Here is a 19,190-nt window from a genome sequence, read left to right on the forward strand (position 1 = left end):
CCAGACAACTGTGATAAACAATGGGGCCGATTTTCGGATGGCGGAGTGGGTGCGTTGAGGGGCTCCTAAAATCGTAGAAATCTGGAGTGGGTTCGGAGCCCGGCTCTAACCTGCTGATTTCCGGGTTCGCCAGTGACGCGTTCGGGCGCACGCGCCTCCGGAATGCGGGAGTCCCACCGGCAATTAAAGCCGGCGGAATAATCATTTGCACAGTTTGACGGATAGTTAAAGTACTTGAAATACTTGATTGAGTCGACATTTTTGCAGGGGTGCGATTTTGAAGGATCCTCAGCGTGTTTGCCGTGCTGTGGGAAACACTCCCTGTTGCAACAGACGTGTTTCAGCCAGCAGCCAGTGGGAAATGCAAATGATTATTTGACAGGTGGGAAGAAAACGTCATTTATTGCAGCAGAGCACTCTTGTCACTTCAGACAAAGTTTTGGCTGCAAGACCTTTGTGTTTCCACTAAATTCTTACTTTCCTCCCAAAACTCTGCTGTGCAAGCAGTTACCTACTTTGCAGGCCCAGGTCTACAATCGAGCATGCGATAGGGCTGCTCAAGATGCGCTTCAGGTGCCTCGATCATTCTGGGGGAGCGCTTCAATACGCACCAGACAGAGTGGGACACATGGCTCAACAGAGAGGGGTGCCGCTTGAGGAGGTCCCATCCACATCGAGGAGGAGCAGCAACCCACGGGCAGAACAGCGGCTCACCTGGCTGCTCGTGAGGCCAGGGAGCCACTGATATGTGAACAGTTCTCCTAACATCAGACAGTGTGAAGAGTCCAGTCCTCACCACCTGGACAGAGCAGCGCCCACACCAGTCCCCTCACCCCTCCCTGCACAACACAGTCCTGCAATGACACAATACGTCCACTGTAGGGTGACCCAATGTGTGGCATCAAGTGTGGGCTTTCATGGTGAACCTCATGAAAGGGCCTTATTACAGAAGCCAATCAAGCATGGCCAAGGTGTGGCAGTAGTGGTGACAATAATAATATTTAATGTGTGTTTAATAAAAAGTAAATATAAATAAAAAACGCGACCAACCGTGAACACCCTTGTGCATCCCCTTTGAGCTTACAAATCCTTCGCCTTTCTGACTACTTCTACGTGGTGCATCCCCTGTAGCTGCAGCAGAGGTAGTGACAGGTTGCTCTTTTTCATGCCCTGACCGATTAGATGCTTTGGGCCGACGCCCTCTGGGTTTCGGTGCCCGTGAGGGCCTCTGCAAAGACTGCTTCACCTGCACCTGTGCAGGGGCAGACTCGACCACCTGGAGAGGGGGCAGCATTGCGGATACTGGTTGAGAGGGGGCAACGGGTGAGATGTGGGGGTGATTTGAGTGGCGTCCCCATTTCCACTTCTCCTTTCGCCATCATCCCTCCCCTGGGCCAGGCCCACATCACTCCTACCACCCTGCTGGACGACAGTTTGGACGACATGTGTGAAGCCTTGTAAGGCCAGTGCTAGTGTATCTGCCTGCCTGTTTAAGGCGGCAGAAAGTTGCTCACCCTGAGTCCGAAGGGCCGTTGTCAGGTCTGAATGGACTCATTTGTGAGCCGCGCTTGAAGCTCCATGGAGGCTAGCCTTCTCTCCATCGCAGACATTCCCGCACTTACCCACGACACTATCTCGGAGTTGCCCTTATGTCCCTGTGACAGTATCTCAGAGGTTCCCTCCTGTACCTGTGCCACCATTCCACTCATGCAGGAGTTGGACTCCTCCATCCTCTGCGCTATTGTGGAGAGTGCGCGTGGCACCTGTTCCAGCAAATGTGCTGCTGCCCCTCGATCATTCTCCTTTCAAAGGATGGCACCCAGGGTTCAGCATCTGTGTCCAGCTGAGCAGAGCCTGGAGAGGAATGCACCCACTGACGTGGACTCTCCACAGCTGCCCCTGCCACCAGTGTCTGCTCGTGCTCACATGTGTGGTGACTCACCATGTGCGACCCCAACTAACTGCGGACTGGGACCCATCAAGATGTGTCTATCTGCTCTGATGGAAAGCTCGCTCAGATGTGATGGTGTCTCCTCAGAGGCCGGCAGGTCCCCTGAGGAATCTCCCTCCGCCGTCACAGCGGTCCCTGAAGGCACTGGAAGAGAACAGAAGACAATATTACGCACGATAACAGATGTTGAAGTGCTGAAGGTGGCAAGACATGTTAACATCAATTCATACTGTGTGTGCTGAATGTTAAAGTTCTGTCACCAGCCGTTTGTTGGGTGTCAGTCTCGGCGTCCCCGACAGACAGGCACTCGAGGGTAGGGCTCAGCTCCAGAGCCTCCTGGGTAAAGAAGCTTCTCCTGAATTCCCTATTGGATTTATTAGCCACTATTTTATATTTATGACTTCTACTTTTAGACTCCCCCAAGTGGAAATGGTTTCTCTACATCTACCCTATTAAACCCTTTCATTATCTTAAAGACCTCTATCAGGTCACCCCTCAGCCTTCTTTTTTCTACAGAAAAGAGCCCTAGCCTGTTCAGCCATTCATGATAAGTGTATCATAGTATCATACATGCTACAGCACAGAAGGAGGCCGTTCGGCCCATCGTGCCTGTGCCGGCTCTGTGAAAGAGCTATCCAATTAGTCCCACTCCCCTCCTCTTTCCCCACAGCCCTGTATTTTTTTTCCCTTCATTTATTTATCCAATTCTCTTATGAAAGTTATTATTGAATCTGCTGCCACCGCCCTTTCAGGCAGCGCATTCCAGTTCATAGTAACTGCCTGCGTAAAAAAGGCGTTTCCTCATGTGGCCTCTGGTTCTTTTGTTGATCACCTTAAATCTGTGTCCTCTGGTTACCGACCCTTCTGCCACTGGAAACGGTTTCTCCTTATTTACTCTATCAATACCCTTCATGATTTTGAACACCTCTATCAAATCTCCTCTTAACTTTCTCTGCTCTAAGAAGAACAATCCCAGCTTCTCCAGTCTATTCACACAACTGCAATCTTTCATCCCTGGTACCATTCTAATGAATCTCTTCTGCATCCTCTCTAAGGCCTTGACATCCTTCCTGAAGTGTGGTGCCCAGAATTGAACACAATACTCCAGCTGAGGCCGAACCAGTGTTCTTTAAAGGTTTAGCACAAATTCCTTGCTTTTGTACTCTATGCCTCTATTAATAAAGCCCATGTTCCCATATGCTTTTTTTTTTAAAACAGCCTTCTCAACTTGTCCTGCCACCTTCAAAAATTTGTGTGCATACACCCCCAGGTCCCTCTGTTCCTGCACCCCCTTTAAAATTGTACCATTTAGTGTACATTGCCTCTCCGCATTCTTCCTACCACAATATATCACTTCACACTTCTCTGCGTTAAATTTCATCTGCCATGTGTCTGCCCATTTCACCAGTCTGTCTATGTCCTCCGGAAGTCTGTTACTATCCTCCACATTGTTTATTACATTCCCGAGTCTTATGTCGTCTGCAAACTTTGAAATTATTTCCTGTATACCCAAGTCCAGGTCGATAACATATATCACAAAGAGCAGTGGTCCTAATACTGACCCCTGGGGGACACCACTGTATACTTCCCTCCAGTCTGAAAAACAACCGTTCACCACTACTCTCTGCTTGTTGTCTCTTAACCAATTTTGTATCCACACTGCCCACTGTTCCTTCAATCCCATGAGCTTTAATTTTTCTTACAAATCTATTATGTGGTACTTTATCAAATGCCTTTTGAAAGTCGGTATACATAACATCAACCGCACTCCCCTCATCAACCCTCTCCGTTACTTCATCAAAGAAATGAATATTCTCTCAGTTCTGGTATCATCCTTGTGGATCTTTTTTGCACTCGCAACAATCCTTCTATATCTTTTCAATAATATGGAGACCAGAACTGTGCACTGTACTCCAAGTGTGGTCTAACCAAGGCTCTATACAAGTTTAACATAACTTCTCTGCCTTTCAATTCTAACCCTATAGAAATGAACCCCAGTGCTTGATTTGCCTTTTTTTTTGAATGGCCTTATTAACCTGCATCGCTACTTTTAGTGATTTGTGTATCTGTACCCACAAATCCCTCTGCTCCTGCACCCCATTTAGACTCTTATTATCCAATGTGGTCTCCTTGTTCTTCCTACGAAAATGCACCACCTCACACTTACCTATATTGAAAGTCATTTGCCAATTATACCCCCATTCTGCAAGTTTATTAATGTCCCCTTGTATTTTGACACATTCTTCCTTTGTATTAACTGTACTCCCCAATTCGGTGTCATCCACAAATTTTGAAATTGGACTTCCGATTCCCGAATTGATATCGTTAATGAAAATTGTGAACAACAGTGGTCCCAGCACCGATCCCTGTGGAACACCACTTCCCACCTTTTGCCAGTCTAAGGAGCGAGCCTGAACCCCGAGTCTCTGTTTTGTATTTTATAACCAGCTTGTCATCCATTCTGCTACCTGTCCCCAACTCCACATGCTCTGACCTTAGTCTTGAGTCTACAATGTGGTACCTTGAGGCCTTTTGAAAATCCAAATATATTACATCTACTGCATTACCCCTGTCAACTCTTTCTGTTATTTCTTCAAAGAATTCAATAAGTTTGGTCAAGCATGGGTTTCCCTTCTGAAATCAGTGCTGAAAATTCTATTATATATTCATTTTCTAGATGTTTTTCTATTCTATTTTTGTGTAAAGATTCCATTATCATTTCTACTCAGTGTAACATTAAATTGTTCTCTCCATTCCACCTTTTATATGGACTAAACTCACTCACAGTGTCAGCTCTCACTCCGGCTCCTCCCACAGTAAGTCCCACTGATGAATGTAAGGAATCTTACAACACCAGGTTATAGTCCAACAGTTTTAGTTGAAAATCACAAGCTTTCGGAGGCTTTCTCCTTCGTCAGGTGAGTGTGGGATTCCATGGAAGGTACCGCATATATAGTCAGAGAACAATGCCTGGTGATTACAGGTAATCTTTCCAATTGCCCGTTGTCAAGGCAATCAAAGGAGTCGAATAGTGTTCAGACAGAGAGACATTACATACAGGATGACTGAATATACAAACGGTCAGAGCCCAAAGACAGAGAGAGAGAGAGAAACATCCGAAAGGAAGAGAAAGAGAGAGAATGATCAGTTGTATTAAAAACAGATAACTCTTTTTGCGCTGGTGGGGTTACGTGTAGCGTGACATGAACCTAAGATCCCGGTTGAGGCCGTCCTCATGGGTGCGGAACTTGTCTATCAATATCTGCTCAACGATTTTGCGTTGTCGTGTGTCTCGAAGGCCGCCTTGGAGAACGCTTACCCGAAGATCGGTGGCTGAATGTCCTTGACTGCTGAAGTGTTCCCCGACTGGGAGGGAACCCTCCTGTCAGGCGATTGTTGCGCGGTGTCCGTTCATCCGTTGTCGCAGTGTCTGCATGGTCTTGCCAATGTACCATGCTTCGGGGCATCCTTTCCTGCAACGTATGAGGTAGACAACGTTGGCTGAGTCACAGGAGTATGAACCATGTACCTGGTGGGTGGTGTCCTCTCATGTGATGGTGGTATCTGTGTCGATGATCTGGCATGTCTTGCAGAGGTTACCGTGGCAGGGTTGTGTGGTGTCGTGGACGCTGTTCTCCTGAAAGCTGGGTAATTTGCTGCGAACGATGGTCTGTTTGAGGTTGAGTGGCTGTTTGAAGGCGAGTAGTGGAGGCGTGGGGATGGCCTTAGCGAGGTGTTCGTCGTTATCGATGACACGTTGAAGGCTGTTGAGAATATGGCGTAGTTTCTCCGCTCCGGGGAAGTACTGAACGACGAAGGGTACTCTGTACAAACAGCCACCCAACCTCAAACAGACCATCGTTCGCAGCAAATTACCCAGCTTTCAGGAGAACAGCGTCCACGACACCACACAACCCTGCCACGGCAACCTCTGCAAGACATGCCAGATCATCGACACAGATACCACCATCACACGAGAGGACACCACCCACCAGGTACATGGTTCATACTCCTGTGACTCGGCCAACGTTGTCTACCTCATACGTTGCAGGAAAGGATGCCCCCGAGCCTGGTACATCGGTGAGACCATGCAGACACTGCGACAACGGATGAACGGACACCGCGCAACAATCGCCAGACAGGAGGGTTCCCTCCCAGTTGGGGAACACTTCAGCAGTCAAGGACATTCAGCCACCGATCTTCGGGTAAGTGTTCTCCAAGGCGGCCTTCGAGACACACGACAACGCAAAATCGTCGAGCAGAAATTGATAGCCAAGTTCCGCACCCATGAGGACGGCCTCAACCGGGATCTTGGGTTCATGTCACACTACACGTAACCCCACCAGCGAAAAAAGAGTTATCTGTTTTTAATACAACTGATCATTCTCTCTCTTTCTCTTCCTTTCGGATGTTTCTCTCTCTCTCTCTCTGTCTGTCTTTGGGCTCTGACCGTTTGTATATTCAGTGGTCCTGTATGTAATGTCTCTCTGTCTGAACACTATTCGACTCCTTTGATTGCCTTGACAATGGGCAGTTGGAAAGATTATCTGTAATCACCAGGCATTGTTCTCTGACTATATATGCGGTACCTTCCATGGAATCCCACACTCACCTGACGAAGGAGAAAGCCTCCGAAAGCTTGTGATTTTCAAATAAAACTGTTGGACTATAACCTGGTGTTGTAAGATTCCTTACATTTGTCCACCCCAGTCCATCACCGGCATCTCCACATCATTCCCACTGATGGACTGTAACCAGGGACTAAACTCACTCACAGTGTCAGCTCTCACTCCAACTATTCTCTAATTTTGATTATTTTATCAATTATCTACCCCGTTCTATCTTACATGTCTTTATATCTTTTTTTGATCTCTTCTACTGTCAGGTCATTTCACTGTCATTACCTGTGAGTTTACCGTGTGCATCCCTTACTGGCCCGATCCCTATTCTGATGTTTCTTTTGTTATTTATGTGTCTGTAGAGTACTTTACTATTTCTTTTTATATTCATTGATAATTTAATTTCCTAGCTCCCCTTTGCTTTCCTAATTGTTTTTTTTTACTTCTTTCCTAACCTCTTCGTGTTCCCCTTTGTCACCCTCTCCTCTATTGTCTGTGTATTTAGAGTATGCCTTTTTCTTCAGTTTCAATTTTAACCGTATCTCTTTATTCATCCATTGTGTTTCATTGTGGGCTCGTTTGTTCTTGCTTTTTAGAGGAATATGTTTCTCCTGATCTCTATTAATCACCATTTTAAATATTTCCCTCTGCTGTTACGTAAGAAATAGGAGCCATACAGTCCCTCGAGCCTGCTCTGCCATTCAATAAGATCATGGCTGATCTTCTACCTCAACTCCACTTTCCCATCCGATCCCCATATCCCTTGATTCCCTTAGTGCCCAAATATCTATCGATCTCAGTCTTCAATCTCAATGACTGAGCATCCACAGCCCTCTGGGGTAGAGAATTCTAAATATTCACAACCTTGTAAGTGAAGAGATTTTTCCTTATCTCAGTCCTAAATGGCCGACCCCTTATTTTAAGACTATGGCCTCTAGTTTTCGACGCTCCAGCCAGGGGAAACAGCCTCGCAGCATTTACCCTGTCCAGAATTTTATTCATTTCAATGAGATTACCTTTAATTCTTCTAAACTCCAGAGAATACAGGCCCATTCTAGACAATCTCTCCTCATAGGACAGCTCTCTCTGGTAAGCCCCCTCTAAGGCAAGTATATCCTTCTGTAGATAAAGAGACCAAAACTGTACCCAGTACTCCAGGTGAGGTCTTACCAAAGCCATGTACAATTGCAGCAAGACCTCCTTATTCTTGTACTCCAACCCCCTTGCAATAAAGGCGAACATACTATTTGCCTTCCTAATTGCTTGCTGCAGCTGCATGTAAACTTTCTGTGATCCGGAAACAAGGACACCCAAATCCATCTGACCACCAACATTTCTTAGTCCCTCACCTTTTAAAAAATATTCTGCTTTTCTATTCTTCCTACCAAAGTTAATAATTTCAAATTTCCCCACATTATACTCCATCTGCCACCTTCTCGCCCATTCACTTATCCTGTCTCTATCCCTTTGCAGCCTCTATTCGTCCTCCTCACAGCTTACTTTCCCACCTAGCTTTGTATCGTCAGGAAACTTGGATACATTTCACTCGGTCCCTTCATCTAAGTCATTAATAAAGCTTGTAAATAGCTGAGGCCCAAGCACCCGATCCTTGCGGCACCCCACTGGTTACAGCCTGCCAACCTGAGAATGACCTGTTTATCCCTACTCTCTGTTTTCTGTCCATTAACCAATCCTCAATCCATGCTAATATATTACCTCCAATCTTGTGTAACAACCTTTTATGTAGTGCCTTATCAAATGCCTTTTGAAAATCCAAACATACTACTTCCACTGGTTCCCCCTTATCTATCCTACTAGTTACATCCTCAAAAAACTCTAATAGATTTGTCAAACACGATTTCCCTTTCATAAAGTGTTGACTCTGCCTAATCATATTATGATTTTCTAAGTTCCCTGCCAATACGTCCTTAATAGTAGATTCTAGCATTTTCCCTACTACTGCCGTCAGGGTAACTGGCCTATAGTTCCCTGTTTTCTCTCTTCCCTCCTTTCTTGAATCGCGTGGTTACATTTACTACCTTCCAATCCATGGGGACCGTTCTAGAATCTAGGGCATTTTGGAAGATAAAACCAATGCATCTACTATCTCTGCAGCCACCCCTTTAAAAACCCTGGGATACAGGCCATCAGGTCCATGGGATTTGTTAGCTTTTAGTCCTATTAATTTCTCCAGTACTTTTTCTTTACTAATCTTAATTGCTTTAGGTTCCTCACTCTCATTAGACCCTTGGTTCCCCACTATTTCTGGTATGTTTTTGTGTTTTCCACTGCGATGACCGATTAAAATGTGTTTAACGTCTCTGCCATTTCCTGATTCACCATTATAATTTCCCCTGTCTCAGCCTGTGAGGGACCCAAATTTCGTTTTGCTAATCTCTTCATTTTTACTTGCTGTAGAAGCTCTTACAATCTGTTTTTTATATTTCTTGCTAGTTTACTCTCATATTCAATTGTCTCCCTCTATCAATATGTTCTCTCTCTGTCTCCCTCCCCACGTCTCATCACTCTGTCCCTCCCTGTAAGCTGACCATCTGTAATATCTCCCAGCTCTGCTGAAGGGCTCTCTCTGACCAGTCACCATTTCACCTTCCTTTACAGACGCTCCCTGACCGATCACCATTTCTCCTTTATTTACAGATTCTCCCTGACCCATCACCATTTCTCCTTTATTTACAGATTCTCCCTGACCCATCACCATTTCACTTCCATTTACAGATGCTCCCTGGCCTGTCACCATTTGCTTCCCTTTACAGATGCTCCCTGGCCTGTCACCATTTGCTTCCCTTTACAGATGCTCCCTGATCCACCACCAATTAACCTTCATTTACAAATGCACCCTGACCTATCACCATTCCTTCTTCATTTACAGACACTCCCTGATACATCACCATTTCTCCTTCATTTACAGATGCTCCCTGACATGTCACCATTTCCCCTTCATTTACAGACACTCGCTGACACATTACATTTTTCCTTCATTTACTGACACTCCTTGAGGAGTCACCAATTCTCCTTCATTTACTGACACTCTCTGACCAGTCACCATTTCTCCTTCATTTACAGACACTCCCTGAGCAGTCACCATTTCGCCTTCATTTACAGACGCTCCCTGATCAGTCATAGGAACAAAGGAACAGGAGTCGGCCATTCAGCCCCTCGTGCCTGCTCTGCCATTTGATAAGATCATGGCTGATCTGTGATCTAACTCCATATACCCGTCTTTGGCCCATATCCCTTAATACCTTTGGTTGCCACAAAGGTATCTATCTCACATTTAAATTTAGCAATTGAGCTAGTATCAATTGCCATTTGCAGAAGAGAGTTCCAAACTTCTACCACCCTTTGTGTGTAGAAATGTTTTCTAATCTCACTCCTGAAAGGTCTGGCTCTAATTTTTAGACTGTGCCCCCTACTGCTAAAATCCCCAACCAGTGAAATAGTTTCTCTCTATCCACCCTTTCCGTTCCCCTTAATATCTTATAAACTTCGATCAGATCACCCCTTAACCTTCGAAACTCGAGAGAATACAACCCCAATTTGTGTAATCTCTCCTTGTAACTTAATCCTTGAAGTCCGGGTATCATTCTAGTAAACCGACACTGCACTCCCTCCAAGGCCAATATGTCCTTCCGAAGGTGCGGTGCCCAGAACTGCTCACAGTACTCCAGGTGCGGTCTAACCAGGGTTTTGTATAGCTGCAGCATAACTTCTGCCCCCTTGTACTCTAGTCCTCCAGATATAAAGGCCAGCATTCCATTAGCCGCCTTGATTATTTTCTGCACCTGTTAATGACACTTCAATGATCTATGTACCTGAACCCCGAAGTCCCTTTGGACATCCACTGTTTTTAACTTTTTACCATTTAGAAAGTTCTATCCTTTTTTGATCTAAAGTGGATGACCTCACATTTGTCTGCATTGAATTCCATCTGCCACAGTTTTGCCCATTCACCTAATCTATCAATATCCCTTTGTAGTTTTATGTTTCCATCTACACTGCTTACAATGCCACCAATCTTTGTGTCATCGGCAAACTTAGATATGAGACTTTCTATGCCTTCATCTAAGTCGTTAATAAATATTGTGAATAATTGAGGCCCCAAGACAGATCCCTGTGGGCCTCCACTAGTCACATCCTGCCAATGTGAATACTTACCCATTATCCCTACTCTCTGTCGCCTTTCGCTCAGCCAATTTCCTAACCAAGTCCGTACTTTTCCCTCGATTCCACGGGCTTCTAACTTAGCTAACAGCCTCTTATGTGGGACCTTATCAAATGCCTTCTGGATGTCCATATAAATAACATCCATTGACATTCCCCTGTCCACTACTTTGGTCACCTCTTCAAAAAATTCAATCAGGTTTGTCAGGCACGACCTACCTCTCACAAATCCATGCTGGCTCTCCCTGATTAACTGAAAATTCTCAAGGTGTTCAGTCACCCTATCCTTAATTATAGACTCCAGCATTTTCCCCACAACAGATGTTAGGCTAACTGGTCTATAATTCCCTGGTTTCCCTCTCTCTCCTTTCTTAAAAAGCGGAGTGACATGTGCAATTTTCCAATCTCGAGGGACAGTTCCTGAATCCAGAGAACTTTGAAAGATTATAGTTAGGGCATCTGCAGTCTGCTCACCTACTTCCTTTAAAACCCTGGGATGGAAACCATCTGGTCCTGGGGATTTGTCACTCTTTAGTGCAATTATTTTCTTCATTACTGTTGCTTTACTTATGTTAATTTTATCGAGTCCCTGTCCCCGATTCAGTATTAGTTTTCTTGGGATTTCCGGCATGCTATCCTCTTTTTCTACTGTAAATACTGACGCAAAGTAATCGTTCAACATGTCCGCCATTTCCCCATTGTCAATGACAATATCCCCACTTTCAGTTTTTAAGGGGCCAATACTGCTCCTGACCACCCTCTTTTTCCGAATATAACTATAAAAGTTCTTCGTATTGGTTTTGATATCCCTTGCAAGTTTCTTTTCATGCTCTCTTACTATCTGTTTTGTGACCCTTTGTTGATCTTTGTATCTTCCCATTCGCCAGGATCTGTGCCATTTTTTGCCTTTTTGTATGCCCTTTCCTTATGTCTTATACTGTCCCTTATCTCTTTAGTTGTCCTTGGCTGTTTTTTTTGGCAAGTAGAGTTCTTGCCCCTCAGGGGTATAAACCAGTTCTGTATCTCGTTAAATGTTTCTTTAAACATTTCCCACTGATCATCAGTCGTTTTACCCATTAACAGATTTGCCCAGTTTACTGTGGACAGTCTCTGTCTCATCCCATTGAAGTCGGCCTTACCCAAGTCTAGAATCTTAGCAGCTGATTCACTTTTTTCCCTTTCAAACACTACATTGAACTCGATCATGTTATGATCACTATTGGATAGATGTTCACACACAGTTAAGCTGTTAACTAAATCTGGTTCATTACTCATTACTAAATCTGGTATGTCTTGCCCCCTTGTTGACTCTCGGACATACTGCTGTAGAAAACTATCCCGGACACACTCAAGAAATTCACTACCTTTCTGACAGTTGCCAGTCTGCTTTTCCCAATCTATGTGAAGGTTAAAGTCCCCCATTAAGACCACTATGCCTTTCTTACACGCTTGTCTAATCTCTGCATTTATACAATCTAGCACTTCAGAGCTGCTGCCAGGGGTCCTATACACAACTCCCACTATAGTCTTAGATCCTTTCCTATTTCTCAATTCAACCCATAATGTCTCTGTTGGCTGCTTACTCCTCGTTATATCCTCCTTTATCATTGAATTGATTTCATCTTTAATCACTAAGTCTGCTCCTCCCCCTCTTCCATTTTCCCTATCTCTCCTGTAGACCTTATAACCCGGTATATTTAGTTCCCAATCCTGACCATCCTGCAGCCATGTCTCAGTAATAGCTATCATGTCATACCCTCCAATTTGAATTTGAACCTGTAGTTCATTTAATTTATTCCTTATACTCCGTGCATTTGTATATAGAACTCTTAGTTGGGCCACACACCCTAGCCTGACCTTCAGCTTTGATGCTGGGTTAATCGCCTTACGCCTTCTAGTTTTCACTTTATCTGTAGTGCCTAAAGTACACTTTCTGCTGCTCTACGCTTTTCCCTTTCACTTGTTCTTGAACAACTGTTTGTACTATTTGTATTGTAAATTTCCCCTGGGTCTTCCCCTCTCTTGCTGCTCTCAATTTTACTCCCTTCTGACTCCCCGCGAAGGTTCCCATCCCCCTGCCACTCTAGTTTAAACCTTCCCCAACAGCACTAGCAAACACCCCCGCGAGGACATTGGTCCCGGTCCTGCTCGGGTGTAATCCGTCTATCTTGTACAGGTCCCACCTTCCCCAGAACCGGTCCCAATGTCCCAGGAATCTAAATCCCTCCCTCCAACACCATCCCTGCAGCCACGCATTCATCCTGTCTATTCTCCTGTTCTTATACTCACTAGCACGTGGCACTGGTAGTAATCTTGAGATCACTACCTTTGAGGTCCTGCTTTTTAATTTATCTCCTAACTCCTTGAATTCACCTTGCAGGACCTCATCCCATTTTTTACCTATGTCGTTGGTACCGATATGGACCATGACTACTGGCTGTTCACCCTCCCCCTGCAGACTGCCCTGCAGCCGTTCCGTGACATCCTTGACCCTAGCACGAGGGAGTCAACATACCATCCTGGAGTCACGTTTATGGCTGCAGAAACGCCTATCTGTTCCCCTTACAATGGAATCCCCTATCACTATAGCCCTGCCACTCTTCTTCCTCCCCTCCTGTGCAGCAGAGCCACCCGTCGTGCCGCGAACTTGGCTCTTGCTGCTTTCCCCTGATAAGCCATCTCCCCCAACAGTATCCAAAGTAGAATATCTGTTTGAGAGGGAGATGGCCCCAGCAGACTCCTGCTCTACCTGCCTCGTCCTTTTACTCTGCCTACTCTGTCCATGACTTCCCACATAGTGCAGGAGGAGCATATCACAGGTGCGAGCTCTGCTGCCATGACTTGCCTTAGATTTACCTGCGTTCACCTCTCAGACTCTCCTCCCGCTCTTGGTCTCTCCTTTTATACGGTGCTCACCTCTCGGACTCTCCTGCCTCACCTGCAGTCACCAATTCTCCTTCATATACAGATGCTCCCTGACCAGTCACCATTTCAACTTCATTTACAGACGCTCCCTGACCAGTCATCATTTCAACTTCATTTACAGACGCTCGCCGACCTGTCACCATTTCTCTTTCATTTACAGATGCTCCCTGGCAAATCACCATTCCCCTATCATTTACAGGCCCTCCCTGACTGGTCACCATTCCTGCTTCATTTACCGACGCAACCTGACCGATTACCAGTCCTCCTTCATTTACAGATGGTCCCTGGCACATCATCTTTTTTTCCATCATTAACAAATGCTCCCTGACCGATTACCATTATTCCTTCATTTACAGACGCTCCCTGACCGATCACCATTTCTCCTTCATTGACAGACGCTCCCTGATCGATCACCATTTCTCCTTCATTGACAGACGCTCCCTGATCGATCACCATTTCTCCTTCATTGACAGACGCTCCCTGATCGATCACCATTCCTCCTTCATTGACAGACGCTCCCTGATCGATCACCATTTCTCCTTCATTGACAGACGCTCCCTGACCGATCACTATTTTTCCTTCATTGACAGACGCTCCCTGGTCGATCACTATTTTTCCTTCATTGACAGACGCTCCCTGATCGATCACTATTTCTCCTTCATTGACAGACGCTCCCTGATCGATCACTATTTTTCCTTCATTGACAGACGCTCCCTGATCGATCACTATTTCTCCTTCATTGACAGACGCTCCCTGATCGATCACTATTTCTCCTTCATTGACAGACGCTCCCTGATCGATCACTATTTCTCCTTCATTGACAGACGCTCCCTGACCGATCACTATTTTTCCTTCATTGACAGACGCTCCCTGAGAATTCCCAGCCCCTCCAGTCTGTCTCGGAGTTTGGCGCATGCGCGGGGCCGCGGGCCTTTGGTTGAGGGTTGGGCCGAAGCGAAAGGGGAGAAACCGGAATCTGGCGGGGTGGGTCGGGGGGATAATGTTCACTGTCCGGGGCCCGGGGCCCGGGGCCGCACTCGGTGTTTGAGAAGCCTGAACCCGGGCCCCCCGGGCTTTATTCACCTGTTCCCTCCGATCCTCTGACCTGCTCCGACTCCCGCATCCTCCACTGGCCGCGCATGCTCAGGACACACTGCCTCTCCCGCGCCTGCGCGCTGGGCTCCACTGATTCAGATAGGGCACATTCTGTACCGCGCGGCATGCTGGGTGCTGTAGCCGCCATTGTTGGTCTTAATCTCCAGTCTGACTGCCAAGAGATTGGAATCAGGCAGAACGCGTTTGGACCAAGGATAATCAAATAAACTGAAACCGCAACGCTTGGTGCCCTTAAAACCGCAGCAAACACTCAGCGCAGCCGCGACCCGCTACTTTGGTTAACTCCACATATGATTTCTTCCTGTGACTATTAATTTCGTTGTAACTGACGGGTTCAATTAATGTTTGTTTCCCAACTGTCCCTCAGGACCGCCACTCTCATTACTATCTCCGCCCTGGTGACGAAGGAGAGTTCCGAACTATTGGAAGAGCGGAGAGGGACTGAAGGACCGAGCGGACGGTTGGTCCTCCAACCAGTCGGAGCGTGTGAGGGGCACAGAGTGGGCGGGTCTGACCCGGATGACCCGAATTGTCTGAAACTCTGCATCATTTCTAAAACTTAATTGATCTTAAACACCAGGAGAAAACCGGACCTTTATATTGTGGCTTTAAACAGATGAAACCCTGTGTGATGGAGCTAACGATTCAACATTTGTTAGTAAAATGGATTCATTAAGGACACCATGGATTATTTGAGATAAGAACTCAAGTGTGGTGATAAAGGACATGCAGTGGATGTTGTGCAGATGGATTGTGAAAAGGTGTTTGATAGGGTGCCGTTGTTGATAAAATTAAGGTTGAAGTAATTAAAGGGAGTGGGACAGGGCGGATAGGAAGTTGGGTTGAGGGCCAAAAACAGAGAGTAGTGGATAATGGATGTTCTTCAAACTGGAGGGATGTAAAGAGTGGTGTCCCCCAGGGTCAGTGTTGGGACCATTGCTCTTCTCAATATGAAGAAATGATCTGGGCTTGGGTATATGGGGCACAGGATGAAAATCACCAGTTGATGCCAGAAGAGGAACCAGGGCTAACGATGAAGTGACTTTAGTGTGATGTGGAGATGCCGGTGATGGACTGGGGTTGACAAATGTAAACAATCTTACAACACCAAGTTATAGTCCAACAACTTTATTTGAAAATCACAAGCTTTCGGAGGCTTCCTCCTTCGTCAGGTGAATGTCAGGAAATCCTTGAACCTTTCGTATTTATATTCAGAGAACAATACCTGGTGATTACAGATAATCATTCCAACTGCCCGTTGTCAAGGCAATCAAAGTGTTCAGACAGAGAGGTGTTACCTACAGGACCACCGAATATACAAACGGCCAGAACACAAAACAAAGAGAGAGAGGGAGAAACATCCGAAAGGAAGAGAAAGACTGAAAATGACCCGTTGAATTAAAAACAGATAACTTTTATTCGCTGGTGGGGTTACGTGTAGCGCGACATGAACCCAAGATCCCGGTTGAGGCCGTCCTCATGGGTGCAGAACTTGGCTATCAATTTCTGCTTGACGATTTTGCGTTGTCGTGTGTCTCGAAGGCCGCCTTGGAGTACGCTTACCCGAAGATTGGTGGCTGAATGTCCTTGACTGCTGAAGTGTTCCCCGACTGGGAGGGAACCCTCCTGTCTGGCGATTGTCGCGTGGTGTCCGTTCATCCGTTGTCGCAGGGTCTGCATGGTCTCACCAATGTACAATTCTCCGGGGCATCCTTTCCTGCAACGTATGAGGTAGACAACGTTGGCCGAGTCACAGGAGTATGAACCATGTACATGGTGGGTGGTGTCCTCTCGTGTGATGGTGGTATCAGTGTCGATGATCTGGCATGTCTTGCAGAGGTTGCCGTGGCAGGGTTGTGTGGTATCGTGGATGCTGTTCTCCTGAAAGCTGGGTAATTTGCTGCGAACGATGGTCTGTTTGAGGTTGGGTGGCTGTTTAAAGGGGAGTAGTGGAGGTGTGGGGATGGCCTTATCATAGAATCATAGAATCATAGAAGTTACAACATGGAAACAGGCCCTTCGGCCCAACATGTCCATGTCGCCCAGTTTATACCACTAAGCTAGTCCCAATTGCCTGCACTTGGCCCATATCCCTCTATACCCATCTTACCCATGTAACTGTCCAAATGCTTTTTAAAAGACAAAATTGTACCCGCCTCTACTACTGCCTCTGGCAGCTCATTCCAGACACTCACCACCCTTTGAGTGAAAAAATTGCCCCTCTGGACCCTTTTGTATCTCTCCCCTCTCACCTTAAATCTATGCCCCCTCGTTATAGACTCCCCTACCTTTGGGAAAAGATTTTGACTATCGACCTTATCTATGCCCCTCATTATTTTATAGACTTCTATAAGATCACCCCTTAACCTCCTACTCTCCAGGGAAAAAAGTCCCAGTCTGTCTAACCTCTCCCTGTAAATCAAACCATCAAGTCCCGGTAGCGTCCTAGTAAATCTTTTCTGCACTCTTTCTAGTTTAATAATATCCTTTCTATAATAGGGTGACCAGAACTGTACACAGTACTCCAAGTGTGGCCTCACCAATGCCCTGTACAACTTCAACAAGACATCCCAACTCCTGCATTCAATGTTCTGACCAATGAAACCAAGCATGCCGAATGCCTTCTTCACCACCCTATCCACCTGTGACTCCACTTTCAAGGAGCTATGAATCTGTACTCCTAGATCTTTTTGTTCTATAACTCTCCCCAACGCCCTACCATTAACGGAGTAGGTCCTGGCCCGATTCGATCTACCAAAATGCATCACCTCACATTTATCTAAATTAAACTCCATCTGCCATTCATTGGCCCACTGGCCCAATTTATCAAGATCCCGTTGCAATCCTAGATAACCTTCTTCACTGTCCACAATGCCACCAATCTTGGTGTCATCTGCAAACTTACCAACCATGCCTCCTAAATTCTCATCCAAATCATTAATATAAATAACAAATAACAGCGGACCCAGCACCGATCCCTGAGGCACACCGCTGGACACAGGCATCCAGTTTGATGCCTTAGCGTCATCGTCGACGAGGTGTTCATCGTCATCGATGACATGTTGAAGGCTGCGGAGAACATGGCGTAGTTTCTCCGCTCCGGGGAAGTACTGGACAACGAAGGGTACTCTGTTGGTTGCATCCCGTGTTAGTCTTCTGAGGAGGTCTATGCGATTTTTCGCTGTGGCCCGTCGGAACTGTCGATCGATGAGTCGAGCGTCATATCCCGTTCTTACGAGGGCGTCTTTCAGCGTCTGTCGGTGTCCATCGCGTTCCTCCTCGTCTGAGCAGATCCTGTGTATTCGCAGGGCCTGTCCATCGGGGATGGCCTCTTTGACGTGGTTAGGGTGGAAGCTGGAAAAGTGCAGCATCATGAGGTTGTCCGTGGGCTTGCGGTAGAGTGAGGTGCTGAGGTGCCCGTCTTTGATGGAGATTCGTGTGTCCAAGAACGAAACTGATTCTGAGGAGTAGTCCATGGTGAGCTTGATGGTGGGATGGAACTTGTTGATGTTATCGTGTAGTCTCTTTAGTGATTCTTCGCCGTGGGTCCATAGAAAGAAAATGTCGTCGATGTATCAGGTGTATAGCGTTGGTTGGAGGTCCCGTGCAGTGAAGAAGTTCTGCTCGAACTTGTGCATGAAAATGTTGGCGTATTGGGGTGCGAATTTGGTCCCCATGGCTGTTCCGTGTGTTTGGGTAAAGAACTGGTTGTCGAAGGTGAAGACATTGTGATCCAGGATGAAGCCGATGAGTTGTCGGATGGCGTCTGGAGATTGGCTGTTGTTGGTGTTGAGTATTGATGCTGTTGCAGTGATGCCGTCATCGTGGGGGATACTGGTGTAGAGTGCCGAGACGTCCATCGTGGTGAGAAGTGTTCCTGGTTCAACTGGTCCGTGGGTACTGAGTTTTTGTAGGAAGTCTGTCGTGTCGCGACAGAAGCTGGGGGTTCCCTGTACGATGGGTTTCAGGATGCCCGCGACATATGCAGAGAGGTTCTCACACAGGGTTCCGTTGCCTGATACGATAGGACGTCCGGGTGTGTTGGCTTTGTGTATCTTTGGGAGGCAGTAGAAGTCTCCCACGCGGGGAGTACGTGGGATGAGAGCGCGTAGGATGCTTTGAAGGTCTGGATCGAAGGTCTTGAGCAGTTTTGATCAACCGGGATCTTGGGTTCATGTCACGCTACACGTAACCCCACCACCGAATAAAAGTTATCTGTTTTTAATTCAACGGGTCATTTTCAGTCTTTCTCTTCCTTTCGGATGTTTCTCCCTCTCTCTCTCTGTTTTGTGTTCTGACCGTTTGTATATTCGGTGGTCCTGTAAGTAACACCTCTCTGTCTGAACACTTTGATTGCCGTGACAACGCGCAGTTGGAAAGATTATCTGTAATCACCA

The 19,190-nt window shown here is 46.4% G+C and overlaps 1 pseudogene; it reads right to left on the bottom strand.

The window, feature by feature from the left end:
• LOC137333951 (zinc finger protein 229-like) overlaps window positions 1-19,190 on the bottom strand; it is a 57,570-nt pseudogene that overhangs the window by 8,833 nt on the left and 29,547 nt on the right.

The sequence above is a fragment of the Heptranchias perlo genome, chromosome 17, assembly GCF_035084215.1.
Source record: "Heptranchias perlo isolate sHepPer1 chromosome 17, sHepPer1.hap1, whole genome shotgun sequence".
Lineage (NCBI taxonomy): Eukaryota > Metazoa > Chordata > Chondrichthyes > Hexanchiformes > Hexanchidae > Heptranchias > Heptranchias perlo.